The sequence below is a fragment of the Ambystoma mexicanum genome, chromosome 1p, assembly GCF_040938575.1.
Source record: "Ambystoma mexicanum isolate Mex_15411 chromosome 1p, UKY_AmexF1_1, whole genome shotgun sequence".
NCBI classification, from domain to species: domain Eukaryota; kingdom Metazoa; phylum Chordata; class Amphibia; order Caudata; family Ambystomatidae; genus Ambystoma; species Ambystoma mexicanum.
In genome coordinates this window covers 1,265,979,842-1,265,997,472 of record NC_090921.1, presented here as the reverse complement: position 1 = coordinate 1,265,997,472, position 17,631 = coordinate 1,265,979,842, and the positions used below count along the sequence as shown (strand labels likewise).

Here is a 17,631-nt window from a genome sequence, read left to right as displayed (position 1 = left end):
TCTATATCTCGCGTGCTGTCTCTTACCCTCCACGGCTCTTTTACTCTCTTCTTATTCCTCCAAAGCAGATCAGTGTACCTGCCTCCTTCCCCTGTATTGCCCGCACAGCCTCCGTCCCCCCGTCCATCTAGCCTCCCCCGTGCCCCTAATGGGGGTAACAACACCTCCCCGTTGTACCTCCCTCTTTGGCTTATCCCTTCCCCCACTTACCTGCCTTAGCTGCCCCTTGTAGTGTCCTACCTCCTGTCCAACTCCCCGTTTCACATTCCTTTTCTCATCTCTTCTGACATATTTCTTGCACGGTCTTCTACCCCCTCTCGCCGCAGTCTCTTCTTCTCTAGCTTGGTGTCTCCAGGCTGCCTCGCCAACCCTTTTTATTCACTAATTTCTCTTCCCACCCACCACCTTCTCTCAGACCCCCTCCTCCCTTCTTCGCCCCCTCTTGCACATGCTCCATTGTGATTGGGGAGGGGTGAAGTATTGAATGTGAATAAGGGGGTGGGGGACGGTCGCTCGCTCGCTCGCTCGCTCTTGTGCAAAGCCCGATGCCACTGGATGAATGGGAGAGCCGAGGCTTTGATCGGTTTCACTGTTTATTGGTCTGTGGGTCCACCCCGAGCGAGAGGAAAGATCCCGAATCATTCCCGAACAGCACCGGGCACGGGAGCATTCCAGCACACAGGACAGGGCACCGGAGAAGGAACCACAGGCTCGCCGTGCACTCTACTGGAGCAGGGATTTATTGAGACCAACGAGCCGCGTGCGATCGAAGACCGGGGAGCTGGCTCAGACTGGAGAAAGGGGCTCCTTAAATGTGGAAGCGCAGAAGAGGCAGGAGAAGGTGAGAAGTGGACCGGCAGTGTGGAGCAGGAAGCCCCTGCGAGCCGGAGGGCAGACACCTGCGGCGCTCGGAACGGCGGGGATGCTCTGACACAAGATTTTGCACGCACGCGTTATGGGAAGAGCTTGACAGGCTCCCCGAGCTCGCCCACACACGAGCAGAAAACCGTGGCCGACAAGAGAAGCCGTCCATATCCCCGCCGCTGGTGGGAGGCTGCGAGGCTCGTAGAGAGGACCAGGGGCTGCCGGCGAGAGAAAGGAAGGGGGCGAGCGCCAGCTGCGGGTGTGGATGCTACGGTAACCCCACCACGGTACCAGGGACTCATCTGGAGCGATGGCGCCTGCTCACGCTGCCTTGGAGACGCGGCTGTGCGTGCGCCTGGATGGCCGCAGCTGGAGGCACTGACCACATACCTGCCCCAGGCCAGGACACGTGCACTGAAAAACCCTATCTGTGGGGGAGGGGCCGAGCCACGGACAGATCAGGCATGCTCCTGTGAACGCCGCACCGGAGATCCTCTGCACGGAGTCCTCACCTCCCACTACTATCTCAGGAACCGAGCAGGTAGGACCTTCGCAGACGTGGGCTGTCTGAGTGTCATGCACATACATCCCTGCAGTCTTGTTACGCTTAGAAATGCCAACCTACCCCACATGCCTAAAATAGCCACAGCACAGGCACCGTCGCAAGACCTTTGCATTTGGATTGAACAAATAAAATGCACCTGATTGTGGGTTTCGTCGTCTCCAAAAGCCAAATAATCTGTGGGTGACAGAGAGGTGGAGGAGGTGCTGGGAGCGCCTCAGGTAACAGGACCTGGGGACCTGAGCGGTCTGATGAAAAGAACTGTCACCAACACAGTGGGGGGTGTTGCCAAAAGGAAATGTGCTTCATAGCGAGAGCCCTCTGCTGGTCTCCTGTGCGACTCCTGCTCCACACAGGCCCGTCATAGATGATCTGCCATCTGCAGTTTATTCTGGAGAACGAGTGCACTCGCTTCTGGTATGATTCTAGGCAGGCCACGGTTAGGCAGCTTGTGTGCTCTCTTAGCTTCCTTCCTTTGGCATTTGTGCACACTATAGGCTACAATAGATACCTTTTGAAATCTATAAGCGTTCACTTAGCTATGGTGCAATATACGGTCCTCCATTGAGCTCTGCTGCAATCAAAAGGCACTCATTCATTGTGATCGGGTGCAGCACTCTATATGATTTCCTTGGGCTCCCGTGTATACCATGGGCTTCAATTAACGCCTGGTGTACTATGCAGGGCTCTTTTAAGCCTGTAAGTTTCAATTAAAGCTTTGCACTCTTTAAAGATGTCTATTGCAACCTGGTGTGCTTCACGCCCCCTTCCATTGTGACCTGGAGTTGTCTATGGGGTTCCATCCGAGTTCTGTTGCCTTCTAAAGGACTCTATTGCAATCAGTTTGCAGTATATACGCTTCCATTGTGATCTGGTGTATGCTACACACTTTTGTGATCTGATGTACTCTACAAGCTTCAGTCGGAGCGTGGTGCACTCAGTAGGCTTGTATTGGAATCAGTTGCACTCTTAGAGCTCCATCGGAGAGGCACTGCTCTCCAAAGAACACTATTAACTTGCATCAAACGATGCCGCCCGCTATTGTGAGCAGCTACACTCTTTAGGCCTGTCTTGTCACATCCTAGAGTCCACTGCTCTCTAATCAAACGATTTGGAAAGTCGCTGCTTTTTGCCAGCCTTCATGGATAGGCTCTTCTCCCAGCTGGTATTCCTTAGCACGATTGCTTTCAGCAGGTGTTCAAAAACACCAGCTGACATCTGCAGACACCCACTAAAACTAACTGCCAATAGCCCTTCACTAAAGAATTCTGAATTCGTCAGACCTTCAATTCAAGTGGCAGGAATTTATGGATGAAACACCAGACAGAGCTATCAGGGAGCTTATTGGAATTGTTAAGCCAGCGAGACCCATATCCCAGTCTTGCTACAAACCAAGACACCTCAAAGCATTTCACAACCAGTCTATTTCAAGTCTCTTGCCCAAGACCACATTAATCCGAATCACTGTAGCTGCTCTTTGCCAGCGGTTTCCCAGATCTCGAGGGATTGCAACATCTGTATTTGCACTGTGTTGTGCCTCTGTAATCACCAAGGTGTCATGATCAATAGTATTTGTTTTCACATCCATACTGCCCCTACACCTCTCTTCTCCGGTACTACGTGCCTGCACTCACGTGGATTTGCTTCCAAACAGTTATTAAGACTCTCCTTTTGCTTTCTTTGTTAGCCAATCACTGTTCCTGCACTTACTTGTAACTAGCATATAACGAGATTTCACGAGCCCTTCTTGTCACTAGAAAATATTGCCCTCTGTCAGGTGGGTACTTTCAATTTGTGCCTGCTCCAGATACCAGATGGGCATTGTCTACTTATGCCTTTTTATTTCCACGTTCTTGAGGACTGGGCATGTCTTCCCTTGTACTTCCCTTCAAGAAGGGCAATGTCTCAGTTTAAAACGGAAACCTGACACCGCTGAATAGTCCATCATGCTCTTGGAGATTCCTAGAAATTTGGTCCCGTGTACAAACCAAAAATGGGACTGTCCTGCATAGGATATCAGCTTTAGTTTGATCTGTTTGGTAGAATTCCTTTAAAATGCTGAATTGTCCCAAATGATCAAGTAATAGCTCCAGCACATGAATAAATAACACAGGTGACAGGGGGCATTCCTGTCTGATGACGCAGCAGTCCCCATTTCTGAGTTCTCGTCTCTCCCTTTTATTCCATCATTTGACTTTCTCTCAAAATGCTATTTGCAACACTTTTTGCCTTTGCTTCCTTTTCCCCTTTTGCTTTTTGCCCTGATTATGAATGTCTCGCAGCCTGGATCTGCGTTTCTGCTCTACCATGTTTTCACTTGAATATCGTTGTGAATCTGATTGTCTAATGTGCCATTGCTTGTTCCGTGACATGGCATGGAGACGTATGTCTTGCCCAGACCAGTTTGTTGGATAACGTCTGTTTTTGGTCTTGTTTTAATCCATAATTAAGAACCTGTTCCTCATGTGAGCGTAGCATTGGCATTTGTGTTAGTCTCATTGAGGAGATAGCACAGTAGAATGTTTGGCCATTTTTAACTATGGAGTATCAAGTTGATGTCTGTAAACTCATCAATCAGAACTTAGTGTGGTTTTTACTTTGCATTCCAGTTGCTATAGTGCTTCTCCTCAGTGCACATCCCCAGTACTACCCAGTGTTGCAACTCTTGATTTTGTTTGTTCCCTCTCATAGTTGCTTGACCGTTCGCATACAAGCAGCTTTAGATGCTGAAACTAACTTTGATCAATGCAATTTCATGTTAAGAACTCCAGACTAGCAAAGTATTAGTGGGACATGTACGGTTTAAGTTAATATACTATATTGACACCAATAGGCATGCCTTTTTGTGAATGCCATTTTGAAAAATCCTCTTCTCCTGAAAAGCATCATCAGACAGGAATGCCCCCTGTCACCTGTGTTATTTATTCATGTACCAGAGCAATTACTTGATAATTTGGGACAATTCAGCATTGCCAATGAATTCTACCAAACAGATCACAACTAAAGCTGATAGCCTATGCAGGACAGTGCCATTTTTGGTTTGTATGTACACGGGGCCTAATTTCTAGAAATCACCAAGATCATGGACTATTCAGCAGTGTCGGATCTCCGTTTAAAATTGAGACATTGCCCTTCTTGAAGGGATGTACAAGGGAAGACATGCTCAGTCCTCACAAAAATAGCATTTTTTTTTAAAAACACTTTTTATTGGCATTTTTGGTAAGGTTACATTTCAAGGCTGCGTTTAGTAAAGGTGTCCGTTAGCCAAGTGAGGTGTAAAAGAAACAGGTAACAACAAAGTTTAACAACAAACATGCACAGTCTTTTTGTGAGGATGTCTTCGTTCAGCAGGTATTCTGGAGGAAAGGAGTGTGAAGGCAGGGTTCCGGGGCTTGCGGATGTTCGGGGTTCAGATACTAGGTGGATCCGTGGTTGTTTAGTGTTAGGGTGGGCAGGCACCTCAGGGGGGCTTGTGGTCAGCAGAGAAGGGTATGTCGCGGAGGAGAGCCTTCCACGCTTCGAGGGTGTTGTTTACGTCGGTTGTTCCAGTGGTGGCTCCATCCTGCCAGGCCCTGGTCTCGGCTGTGGTCCAACGCTCTAGTTCTCTAAGCCAGTGTTGGTATCTCGGGCCTGGCTTAGATTTCCAAGCCATAGCTATGGTTCTTTTGGCTAGGATGCAGGAGATGTCCATCAGCTTGACCACGTGTTCACAAAAATAGCATAATGCACTTTGAAAGTCCATCCAACAAAACATGTTCACCATCAGATAAGTGGCCGCCCTATCATTCGTTTTGCGAGATTGTCTTGAAACAAATCAAAGTGAGGCTCTCCCCCAGGACCTGTACACTTATTCAATGCTACCTTTATCTATCCCAGTGGACTATCATAGGGGCACGAGTAGTAGCTAACTGAATTACTTTGGCTAGTAAATAGAGTGCAGATAGTTTTTGATGAATTGCAAGAAATACAAGTCCGAAGAGCAACTCAGATTTGAAATATACATGATCAATCCTGTCCCCTTAAGTATCAAGTCCTTTGGTTCAAGTGGTTCCACGGTCAGCAGTATTTCTAAACTTGGAAGATGAAATAATATGACGTTTCTTTACATATTCTTCATATTTCATAAATGCATGGGTAATTGCTGGGAAGCCTCAATGCGATTACATGTAGTAGATTTATAACAGAAAGGCGTGTAAGTGCTATTTAGTCAAAATGTACTAATGACTGAAGGCAACCTATTCCATCAAAAGTACAATCAAAATGAAACACATGGCACCAGTGGCAGAAACCAGGCAAACACACACTGGATCAGATCTCCTGTAAGAAGGGTCCTACATCATATGTGGGGTCACGCCATACTGTGAGATCCAAAGATGTTCACCTTCATCTTGCTGGCATTTATTGGAAGCCGGTTAGGGTTTTATTTTTAAGCAAAGTTCAAATTTGGCAACACTGCCATTAAGTGTCCCATTTTGGGCTTTCAGTGATAAAGATTTAAATATCATCTTAGTAAGAATGGAAGTACAGACCAAAGTAGGCGTCAAGATAAAAATGAGTGGCCATATACATGTTGAACAAGTTACTGTGCAACGTCCTCCACAGAAGATGCTGTAGGTGGCAGAAATGAATGTTCCCAAGAGGACCATCTTAGATTTTAATTTAAGGAAGACATGCACACATTTTGAAGATATGATGAGATTTTGACTACTTATAATAGTCAAACCATGAGAATAGAAAGCTCTGCCCAAGGTTATACAAGGCTATGGACAGTTCAAGTTGAAAAACAATGCAAAACTGCCCTTACATTGTAATATCTAGGATGTTACCCCAAGTTTCCTGCAGGAGTGGTTCAGTTAAAATTTCTTCATGATTTCCTGATTGGATGGGATATAAAAGATGCCATTTACATAGGTGGCTGTTAAATCACTACATCCGTATCTTATTCAGCTGTTTAGAGGGTACTGGGCGAATTTGGCCAGTACCATTCGATCGATTTGATTCGATCAAATTGGGTAATCAATACCAAACATGGGGAGCGGGGGTGTTCACTATTGATGGCCTTGGGGCGTTGCAGGGGTGCCCCCCGCTTCCTGAAGATAGGAGGCAGGGGACAGAAAAAACAAACGGGACCCAGCGGTATCGGATCCGCTCCGCGTTAGAGGGATGGAACTGAGGCTGCATGGCCAAGAGAGGCAGCGGACGAGGAAAAATTAAGTGGGGGTGGGTGTTTGGCTTTCTATTGGGGGGTTGAGGGGACATACATTTGCATAGTTTGGCCGTGGTAAAATTGTATTCACATTGAAACTGACTACGGTCCATTCCGAAGCGAACAATTCTGCCACGGCCAAACCACACAGATGCATTTAGAGAGGGAAGGCAGGAGGTCTGAAGTTGGTCTGGGCATTTGGGTCCATCAGGAGCATTAACTTTGTTAACCCATTTTAAAGGAGTTATACTATTGCCTTATTTCAGTAAAGATTAGGTTTATCTGATATCCACAGGATTGTTGGATCCAAAATAGGAAGGAGTCTACGGACGTATCCTTTCGTTTTACTGTCAGCGTACAGGCAGGACAGATTACAGTGCAATCAATCAGATGAAGAATTCAGTGGCACTAATGCTTAGAAGAAGCAGCAGCCTACCCTCTAATGGGAGCAAGCTCAAGCAGAGGGAAAGAGCTTGAAACACTGTTTGTTGGGGCTGCTCACTCAGACTCGTTTGCTCAGACACTCGCTCCCTCCGGCACTTACTTTGGAAACTGCTGGAAGATTACTTGAGCTTTCCGCCAGATAGATTTTTCCTGATGTAACATTTAGTAAAGTAATGCAGTTCTTTTTTCAAAAAAAGGTTAAAAAAACAAGCATTTGGCAATGTTGAAAGCATGTGAAAAATGCTGGGCTAACATCCAATCAGATACAAAATGTGCTAATTAGATATCAGAATAGTTTCTCAAATATTACATTTGTGTTCAAATAACAATTTTCTTATTAACCTCCTTCTTAATACTCATCCCAAAGTAATTTGAACCTGTTAGAATCAAACAGTAGCATTCTTCTGTTCGTGCACTAATCTCTAGCACAACGTCTGTGACACCATAGCACATAAAAAAATCCTCTTTTCAAAGAATGCCCAAAGCTTATTTTGTTATATCTGTGTTATTTTAAGTTTTAAGGAATTAGTCAGGCTTGGCATAAAAGTCACTTGCCCCAGTTTGTGAATGCTTTTTCCCCACATGCACACGCCACACCGTTTATTAATAGCCAAGGGTGAATTATCAGTCACCAATGGCTAGTGGCGAGTGCATATTTTGTTGCCCAACACAGAGGTAACATGCAATTGCGTGCATTTCCGTATTTCCATCCTGCAATCACATTATCTCCACCTGCACGTGCTCAAATCTACATTACACTAAAATAATGCTTTATTTGAATTATTTTTTAAGTTACAGTTTCCAACGCTTTTGTATGCTCACAGCTATCGCACCAATTGTGCATACATGTCGGTGTACCTCCAATGGCGACACATGTGGATACATAGGGCCTAATTCATGGAATTTGCGGTGGTTGAAAGTGACATTGCACTGCCAACAAACACCATGATTCACACAGTGTCACTTTGCCCTGAAAAAAGTACTCTTTGCACTGTGAATTAGGCCCATTTGGCACAGTTCAAAGAGTACTTTTGCAGTGCAGTGACTGCACTGCAAAAATACACTCTTCACTGTTCTGTGAATCAGGATGTTCAGGGTGTTTGTTGGCAGAATACAATTTGCACCGCTCTGTGAATCAGTGTGTTTGTTGGCAGAATACAATTTGTACCGCTCTGTGAATCAGGTTGTTTGTTGGCAGAATACACTTTGCACCGCTCTGTGAATCAGGGTGTTTGTTGGCAGAATACACTTTGCACCAGTCTGTGAATCAGGGTGTTTGTTGGCAGAATACACTTTGCACCGCTCTGTGAATCAGGGTGTTTGTTGGCAGAATACACTTTGCACCAGTCTGTGAATCAGGGTGTTTGTTGGCAGAATACAATTTTCACCGCTCTCTGTGAATCAGGATGTTTGTTGGCACAATACACTTTGCACCGCTTTGTGAATCAGGGTGTTTGTTTGCAGAATGCACTTTGCACCGCTCTGTGAATCAGGGTGTTTGTTGGCAGAATGCACTTTGCACCGCTCTGTGAATAAGGGTATTTGTTGGCAGTGCAAAATCACTTTGCACTGCGCAAACAATTCCATGAATTAGGCCCATAGCCTTCTACATTTTATGCTAATTATTGGTATTCTTGCAGAGATACGTATCTTACTAACTTATTCAAATGTTGTTAAGTTATTCGGAATTCTCTATTCTAGTTCTTGGTTTCCTCTTCTTTCAATGCATTGAGGGGCAGCTGCTGCCAGCCATGGCCAGACAGTAATGTGCCTTCAGGTAGGGTCTCACTAGGAGTGCCAGGGCTGTATTTTGTGGGGGCATGTCTGTATCCAAGGCCAAATCCTTGCGTGGAAAGTGGCAGAAAGGAAATTAACCAGTCTACCAAGGTACTTTACGAGCCAGCCACATTGTTACCTACAAATAAAAATAGTGAGGGTTGCAGCTGCCAATGTGGTCTAAAAATCCACAAGGACCTAGGGCGTTGCCTGTTGGACCCGTCTGTTCCAACTTGGTTGGTAACTTTTTGCTAATGTAAAACCGTAGTAGACTTTTGGACATGGTACGCAGGTGGACATAAACAGCTTGGTTATGAGTGAAGCCTAATGATTCATTAAAATGTTCACATCATTCTAGAACATGTATTCCTCTGACTGACGAGAAGTCCCCAAAGCAGCATGTTGTTTTGAGAACCCTAGAGACCTACTTTTCCTTGGTCATGCATTAATGAGTGTAATTTGGCTATTGGGAGGTCTAAGGTAATGGTGCATCATCAGACCTGCTGACTCTGACCTCTCAGGCCAGCGGTATAGCTCTTGTCAGTCCTTGATCCTGGCAGTAGGCAGAGGATGTATTGCGCCGGGCATCCATATCAGAAAGCCTACCGGTGTTGTATTGATTGAGCAGGAATACATTTTGATATTTTAAGTGTCAACTATTTTGAAAAAGATGAGTAGTTACCTAGGCAGGAAAAACACACGATTGGCTAGTAAGGTAGGTAAGGGATTTCACCTATCAAATAGCCAAAATATCCTACTTAATGCCAAAATGGTGAGACATTATTTGAAACATTTGTAGTGCAACTTGAATTAGAATTTCTTGGAGGCCACTGCCTCCTTGCCAACAGATGATGTTCGGCTTGCAGTAGCCTTACTGTGCTGATTATGAATTTCCAGGATAAGCAGGGCTCTTAGAATAACCTGCATGAAGGCCGTAGGCCACTACACTGTTGAGCCCAAACTATCTGATTGCTCTATAATGCATAGCCTGACATTGTGCTCCCTGCACCTTGGGAGAAGACAGACACAAGTCAGCTGAACCTCTCAGGAGACCTCTAAGTGAGATAACCCCGACCCATGCCCTCAAGTCACAGTGTTGCGATACTGTAGAAGCAAGCCCACCAGCACCACCCCCAGCAAGCTTTCTGCAGCAGCTTTGCCATCTGGCAGGAGAACCTGACGAATCACAAATAACTATTGCATGCTAGTAGAGCTCGAGGGCTGATACCTCTGTTCTGGCATTAAGCCATCACATCTGACTCCCTGTGCATTTGAGCAGGCTCTGCTCCCCCACCAAAACACCTAGATGGCCCCCTCCTTGGCCTTTACTAACACAGTCCCTTTCCTCAGCTCTTTGGTAACTGAAAAAGCTCATCCAGCTGCTGTGTCCCACTGACCCCCCCCAACCAGATGGGATCCTTGCCCAAGACCACCTGTGATTGTGTGCGCGTAAAAGGCTATAGTTCGAGGAGTCCTTTGCACCCCGAGGAAAGCACAGGGAAAATGCCTTGCATGGCCCCTGCAGCTGTGATATCATCTTCAGCCACTGTAACTTTGACCTGTACCAGCCGTCTTCTGCATGGGTCGATGTGCTGCCCCTTTGAACCGCAGAAGCAGGTCAGTACTATGTCCTGCGCACAGTCTCAGGAAGTCTTCAGACGGACTCATGATAGTGTGACTCTGGGCCGGAATCCTGCTCCCGGGAAAACCAATCCAATAGCCTTTCCAGGATCTCGCCCTTTAATGCACTCGCAATTCCAGTAGACCGCAGGAGAGGCACTTAAATGCGCCATGCACAGGGAATACAACTGATTTACAGTATCGCACACGAAAACTGTAAGCAGTGCCCCCTTCACCCCTTTCCACGTAAACCATGTATGTGGCTATAAGTAATACATTTCTCACGATTTCTACAACTATTCAGGTTTGGACCACAACTTTGTTAACTGCATTGAAATTGTCCGGTGACCATATCTTTCTTCTAACGCCCTCAGCTGTATTCCACAATGCACTTTATGAAGCCAGGTTCTGTCATCTGGTAATTCACTATCCTTTTTACGACTTGGGTAACAATCTACGAATTTTTTCACTCAAAATGTGTATTCCATTCATATAAAAAGGCAACTCGAAGTAGAAAAGACACAACACCTGGAGCTTAAGTCCATACATATAGATGCAGTGCTTATTGTTGCGGGTGGAACCAAAGAAATGAATTTAGCTCCTCATCTGCTGGTCAGTTTATATTATTTTGAAATACAGCCTTTTTCACGCTGAGTTTGAATTATGTTTTTTTTTAATCTAGTCCTGACGACTGATTTAGTTGAAGATTGATTCATCCCAAGAATTACATCTGCATATGCTTGAAGATGTTTGATGAGAGTATGCACTGAATATTTGTTTTTTCGTTTTGAATGAGCTTTTTTCTTGACAGATTTCTCTGGTGTCTCTTATTGGATTTGCTGGCTCATCTTCCATAATGAGCTGGACAATCTCTTAGTCACAAAGGGTACTTTTCAGAAAGTTTGGGTAAGTGCAACATCTTTTTTTTTAATGCAAGCCCAGGTTTGGCACATGCCTACCTTTTTGAAGAAGTGGGGTTCAGAATATTAATAAATATGATGAAGTGCCAACCTCTAATGCAAGCCCAGGTTTAGCACATGCCTAACTTTTTGAAGAAGTGGGGTTCAGAATATTAATAAATATGATGAAGTGCCAACCTCTAATGCAAGCCCAGGTTTGGCACATGCCTAACTTTTTGAAGAAGTGGGGTTCAAAATATTAATAAATATGATGAAGTGCCAACCTCTAATGCAAGCCCAGGTTTGGCACATGCCTACCTTTTTGAAGAAGTGGGGTTCAGAATATTAATAAATATGATGTAGTGCCCCTGAGAACATGCCGAACATCACAGATTCAGAAATGTGTCTGTTGAAGAAGGACCACTGCTAGGAGCAGGAGGAATCGAGAGAGGTGAAAGGTGCAGTGAGTTTCTGTTAATGCTGTCTGGCGGAATGGGGAAAATACATTGTGGAAAGACAAACCAAGGCATAGGGAGGAGCAGCAATGCCAGATTTCAGAGACCAAGCACCTTTCCATTAACATGAAACATACTGGAGTTGCAGGGAAAAAGGGTTCAACATGAGCGGCAGCAAGAAAAGGACAAATGCTAATGCCCTGTGGAGCCATCCACATACCTCCTGGCAAAGAGAAATTCAAATCCAAGAGAGAAGCAAGTGTGCGGGAGGCAAGCGGAGACCAAGAGGGTAAGAGAAGCTTGCAGAGATCAAACAACAGAGAGGGAGAATCAAGCAGACGCCTTGACACAGGGAAGCACACAGAAGGCACACTACTACGGAAGAATACTGCCTGCTGGAAATTGATCTCCAAAGTCCTAGAGCCAAGTCCTAGAGCCATTGAAGAAGTAGAGTGTAACAAGCACTGCTGCTTGCTGGAACTTGATGTCCAAAGCCCTAGAGCCATTGAAGAAGCAGAGTGTTACAAGCACACCTGCCTGCTGGAACTTGATGTCCAAAGTCCCAGAACCATTGAAGAAGCTTTGTGTATCAAGCACTGATGCTTGCTAGAACCTGATGTCCAAAGTCCTAGAGCCATTGAAGAAGCAGAGTGTTACAAGCACACCTGCCTGCTGGAACTTGATGTCCAATGTCCCAGAACCATTGAAGAAGCAGTGTGTATCAAGCACTGATGCTTGCTAGAACCTGATGTCCAATGTCCTAGAGCCATTGAAGAAGCAGAGTGTAACAAGCACTGCTGCCTGCCGGAACTTGATATTCACGGTTCTTAGAATCATCAAGTGCTGGATGCTGGAACTTGATTTCCAAAGCTCCTGGAGCTATTTAGAAATGGAGTGAGATAAGGGGAATACCTTTAAAAACATTGCACAGTGAAGGGTCCCAAGAGACATTGAAAAATTGACTAACCCTAGAAACACTGCTCGGTTCGGCTTGAAGTCAAAGGTCCAAAGAGACAGCTGAGGAACTTTGCACAGTGGGACTTGGAAGTCCAAAGCAACATAAGACAGTAAGACATTGACTAACCAAAAACATGTTTCACAGCTTGAAGTCTAAATTGTAAAAACACACTGTGATATTGAGTCCAACTGTATGCTGGGCGTTGAAGCCAAAAACCCACAAGAACATTGAGGTCAAGAAAACTTGTGACAGATGAAAGGCAGAAACTGGGGTTACTAATCACCTGACAGCCAGTCTGAAATATAGGATAAATACAAAGTTTGAATACTATCCAGTGATTAACACCCTCAATTTTGAATCTGTCACACAAAGGAATCCCCGAAATGGAGGAAGATGGCAAAGAGCATCATTTTCCAGAGTTACAGGATGGTTAGAATCATCATATGTCAGGTATGGGGAGCTGAGAAGTATATTTCGAAATCTGGGAGAGCTCATTCCCTTTATATAATGTACTGCTATATAGAGTAACTTCTCCCTGTGAAGTGTAGGTGTCACCATTTTCTGGCTGCCTCTTGCTTCAGGGTTCTGAAAAAGGATGGTTCGGAAGGATTAGTGGGGGAAGGTAGAAAGTCACGTTGTGTGTGCTTATGTGTGTCTGCAGGTTGGTTGTACCCATCTGTGTGCTAGTCAGCTTCAAAGTGTTGGGGCTTAGTCTAGGCATATTCATGTTTCCACCTGTCTCACCCCTCCACTAGTTATGATCTCATTCCGCTCTGGTGCAGATGGAGCATGGATGTGTTGTGCAGTGACTTGGATTGGGGAGCATAGTGTAGTGTCTATGTGGAGAATGTTCAAGGCAAAGTGTTCCTGTGGAGCGTGCATACGGCAGGCCACTGGATATCAGTTGGGTGGTAGAAATTGATAGTTAGATTTAGTCGGACAATCTGCTGCATGGTCTGATCTGGTGGTCAAGCTAGATGCAAAAAGATCTAGGTAAACCTGGTAAGTAATTAAATTGAGGCGCAAGCTAGGATCAACTATACTGGGCCACAATCTAGGCAGTTTGGCCTGGGGTACAATCTACGAGCAAATTGATCCGAGGTATGGTCTAATCAAAATAATCTGGGACCCAAACAAAGTGGGAAACTAGTAAGGCACAATCTCAGAGCAAATTACTCCAGGGATGTCCAGCATATTCATTTGGACATCTAAATGAGCTATTCGAAGGGATTGTGTCCTCCGACGTATTCCTTATCTTTGATAATTCGTCTCCAGCTTGCTGGCCTCGGAAATTTTTTCTCTGTAGAGGGCGCTGCGTGTCGACGTCTGCCGAGTTGATGTCCCTCGACAGCCACCGTATCAGCACCGACATCACCATGCCCATAAATAGCCACGCGTGGCGTCCGTTCCTCAGTTCCATTTTTCCGCGCTTCATGGGACCTCGGAATATCGTTGCTCAGTTCAGTCAGATAAACCTCTTATATTTCCTCTATAAAACCAACTCGTTCTCGATGGCTTCTTCATCCGAACCGACGACTCCGCGGTCCGGCTTAAAAAAATGTCAGAACTGCGGAAAGAAAATGTCGATAACGGATACTCACAGGATCTGTTTGTGGTGCTTGGAAGTCAAGCACCATTGTTCGGAGTGTGAGGACTGCATGTCCATGACGGCGAAAGCCTTGAAGGAGCGCAAGGGGAAGCTCGAGAGAGGTAAGTCAGTCAAAACCTCCTCAAAACTTTCTTCGGCCGAGTCGAGGCATTCGTCTCCTCGCCGTCGAAAGCATTCCCATTCTAGGTCTCACCACTCGTCGAGATGTAGACACTCAAAGAAGAGACGTTGAAGATCCCCTTCCTCGTCATCTTCTGTTTCCCCAGAAAGGGTCTCCTGCCCCACAAAACACAGCTCTCAGGCTGAGTGGGAGGAATTCAGGAAGAAAATGCTAAGCGTCTTCGAGAAAGCGGCCTCGACCCCCTCGAAGACAGCTGAGGGTGATACCCTGGGTGAAAAACCCAGAAAATCGAAACGCCGCGAGTCGTTGCACCCAGTGAAAAAGTCCACCCGTGAGCGCCATGGGCCATCGGGTAGGAAGGCACCATCTTCGACGCCGTCGTCGAAGATCCCTTCAACGCATGGATCGGCGCCATCGACGCGGTTGTCGAAGATCCCTTCGACGCATGGATCGGCGCCATCGACGCCGTTGTCGAAGGGTTCTTCGACGCATCTGTCGATCGAATCGACGCCATCGTCGACGCCGAAATCGACGCCGATAAAAGAGAAAACCACGGCTACTTCACAGCCAACGGTTATACCCAGAGCCTCCAGCACGACGCCGAGAATGTCGTCGTCGATCCCGATCCTCTCGAGGCCTCTTCCAGTTTTCTCGACGCCTTTCTCGACGCCTTTCTCGGCGCCTTTCACATCGGCGTCGACGACATCGACGTTTTCTCGCCCAATAATGACAAGTTTGGCTCCCTCTGCTTTAGAAATGGGTTTTACACCATTTCCGAGGTCAGAGTACCCCAGATTATCTTCAATCTGTGAAGAAGGGGAGGATTCTGACCAAGAAAGACCATTCAGGTTGCAGAGGACCACCCCACCTGTTTCAGAGGATTTTACCTCTGAGGAAAGAAGGTTGAAAGACCTACAGAAATCATTACATGAGGCAAGTGGGCTGGACACTTCCCCAGAAGTGGAATTTGTCAAACCAGACCCAGGGGAACATGCCGAAACCCCCTATAGAACCCTGATGGCAAGAATTATTGAATTCATGGGTTGGTCTGCGCCTTCACCTGTTTTTCAACAGGATGACCTTACAGACATACTAGACAAAGGTCCACAGGAGGATCCTGTGGTCCCTTTCCATACAGCTTTACAAAGGAAGATTTCATCAAATTGGGAAACTCCTGAGGTTATCCCTGCAGTCAATAAAAGATTGTCAGCCAAGTATAGGGTAGCTGCAGCTGACCCTGAATATTTATCAAGACACCCGACTCCAGAGAGCCTGGTGGTTCAAGCGGCAACTTCATCAAGCAGCAGACCCGCTTACCCTACTGTCCCACAGGATAGAGATGACAAAAGGTACGATTCTATGGCAAAAAAGTATTTTCTGCTTGTAGTATGGCATTGAAGTCCATCAACGCCACTTGTACGCTCGCCAGGTTCAGTCACACACTGTGGGAGTGTGCTTCATCAGCGGCTGACTGCATACCAGAAGGAGAGGAAAGGGAAGCTTTCCTTAACATCATTAAAAATGGCAAAGATGCCATGTGCGAATCTCTTTAAACTGGCATCGATTCCGCTGACAGAATCAGCAGGGCCATGGCGGCAAGTACTACAATCCGCAGGCATGCGTGGTTACAAAAGTCTGGCTTTGCTCCAGATGTACAGGCCAGACATTTGAATATGCCCTTTGACAGCTCTTCTTTATTCGGTAAAAAGGCTGATGACAGTCTGGAAAAGTTGCAAACATCTAAAGCATCAGCAAAATCTTTAGGAGCTGCTATCCGCCAAACTCTTTTTCGCCCCTTAGGAACCTCTGGGAGAGGAAAGTCCTTTCGCTATTATTCCGCATTCGGGAAAGGCAGAGGACAGCCGGCTCAAAGAGGCCAAAGGAGATCCACCCGAGGTGGACGGGTCAAAAGTACTAAGACCGCAGCAGCAGCAGGTGCCTCTTTACCCTCAGCATCTGCTTCAGCCGCCCCCAAACCACTCTGAGGTCTTTCCACACAAAACACCTGTAGGGGGCAGGTTAACTCACCATCTGACGGAATGGCAGGCTATTACGTCAGATGCTTGGGCATTGGAGACAGTTGCTCAGGGTTACTGCCTACCCTTTCTACACATCCCTCAGAGTCATCCACCGGGGCACAGCTCTCTAAAAGTTCCAGATCCGCTCCTCTTGCAGGAAATTGTAGACCTGCTAGAGAAAGGTGCCATAGAACCGGTACCTGTAGCGGAGAGGAACAAGGGCTGGTACTCCCCCTACTTTCTCATACCGAAGAAGGACAGAGGACTGAGACCCATCTTGGACTTACGAGAATTGAACAAGTTCCTCGGGAAGGACAAGTTCAAGATGGTAACTCTCTCTCAGATCCTTCAGGCCCTCCAGATCCAGGACTGGCTGGTATATCTGGACCTCCAGGATGCTTATTTCCATGTGCCAATCCATCTCAAACACAGGAGAGACCTGAGGTTCACAATTGGCGGCTCTCATTATCAATTTCGAGTTCTGCCATTTGGGCTGACCTCCGCCCCGAGGGTCTTCACCAAGCTAATGTCGGTAGTGGCTGCAAGTCTAAGGAGGGAAGGGATCCACGTCTACCCCTACCTGGGTTGATTGGCTGATCAGAGCTGTATCTTCGGAACAAGCTCAGATCCAGCTAGATTATGTCTGCCACTTCCTTCACAAACTGGGCTTTTCCCTCAATTTAAAGAAGTCACAGATGATACCATCACAGAGACTCCAGTTCATCGGAGCGGTCCTGGACACTTCCCTGGGAAAAGCCTCGCCACCAGAGGTGAGGGCTCAAGGTATTCTGCAGATGGTCAACAAGTTTCAAAATGCCCAACATCTCCCAGCCTTCGACTTTTTGAGATTGCTAGGCCTCATGGCATCCTGCATCTTCCTTGTGCCAGAGGCTCGCCTGAGAATGAGATCTCTCCAGTGGGCACTAAGAACCCAGTGGTCACAATACTCAGGAAGAATGACAGATCTCCTCCGTATTCCGGACAAGGTAGCCCAAGACCTTCAATGGTGGGCCTATCCAGAGAACATCTTGAAAGGAGAACTGTTTTGGCAACTATGGCCGGAGATAACTGTAGTCACAGACGCCTCACTCACGGGGTG

At 46.4% G+C, this 17,631-nt stretch overlaps 1 protein-coding gene and 1 long non-coding RNA gene across 2 annotated transcripts in view; one reads left to right on the top strand and one right to left on the bottom strand.

The window, feature by feature from the left end:
- Positions 1–1,670, bottom strand: part of LOC138452778 (uncharacterized) — a 98,105-nt gene extending 96,435 nt beyond the window's left edge. The window contains exon 1 of the long non-coding RNA XR_011260313.1: positions 1,566–1,670. This is a non-coding gene — a long non-coding RNA (uncharacterized lncRNA). The remainder of the gene's footprint in view (positions 1–1,565) is intronic.
- SHANK1 (SH3 and multiple ankyrin repeat domains 1) overlaps positions 487–17,631 on the top strand; it is a 2,604,687-nt gene continuing 2,587,542 nt past the window's right edge. The window contains exon 1 of the mRNA XM_069605116.1: positions 487–1,405. The gene's annotated coding sequence lies outside the window, so the exon portion shown is untranslated. The remainder of the gene's footprint in view (positions 1,406–17,631) is intronic.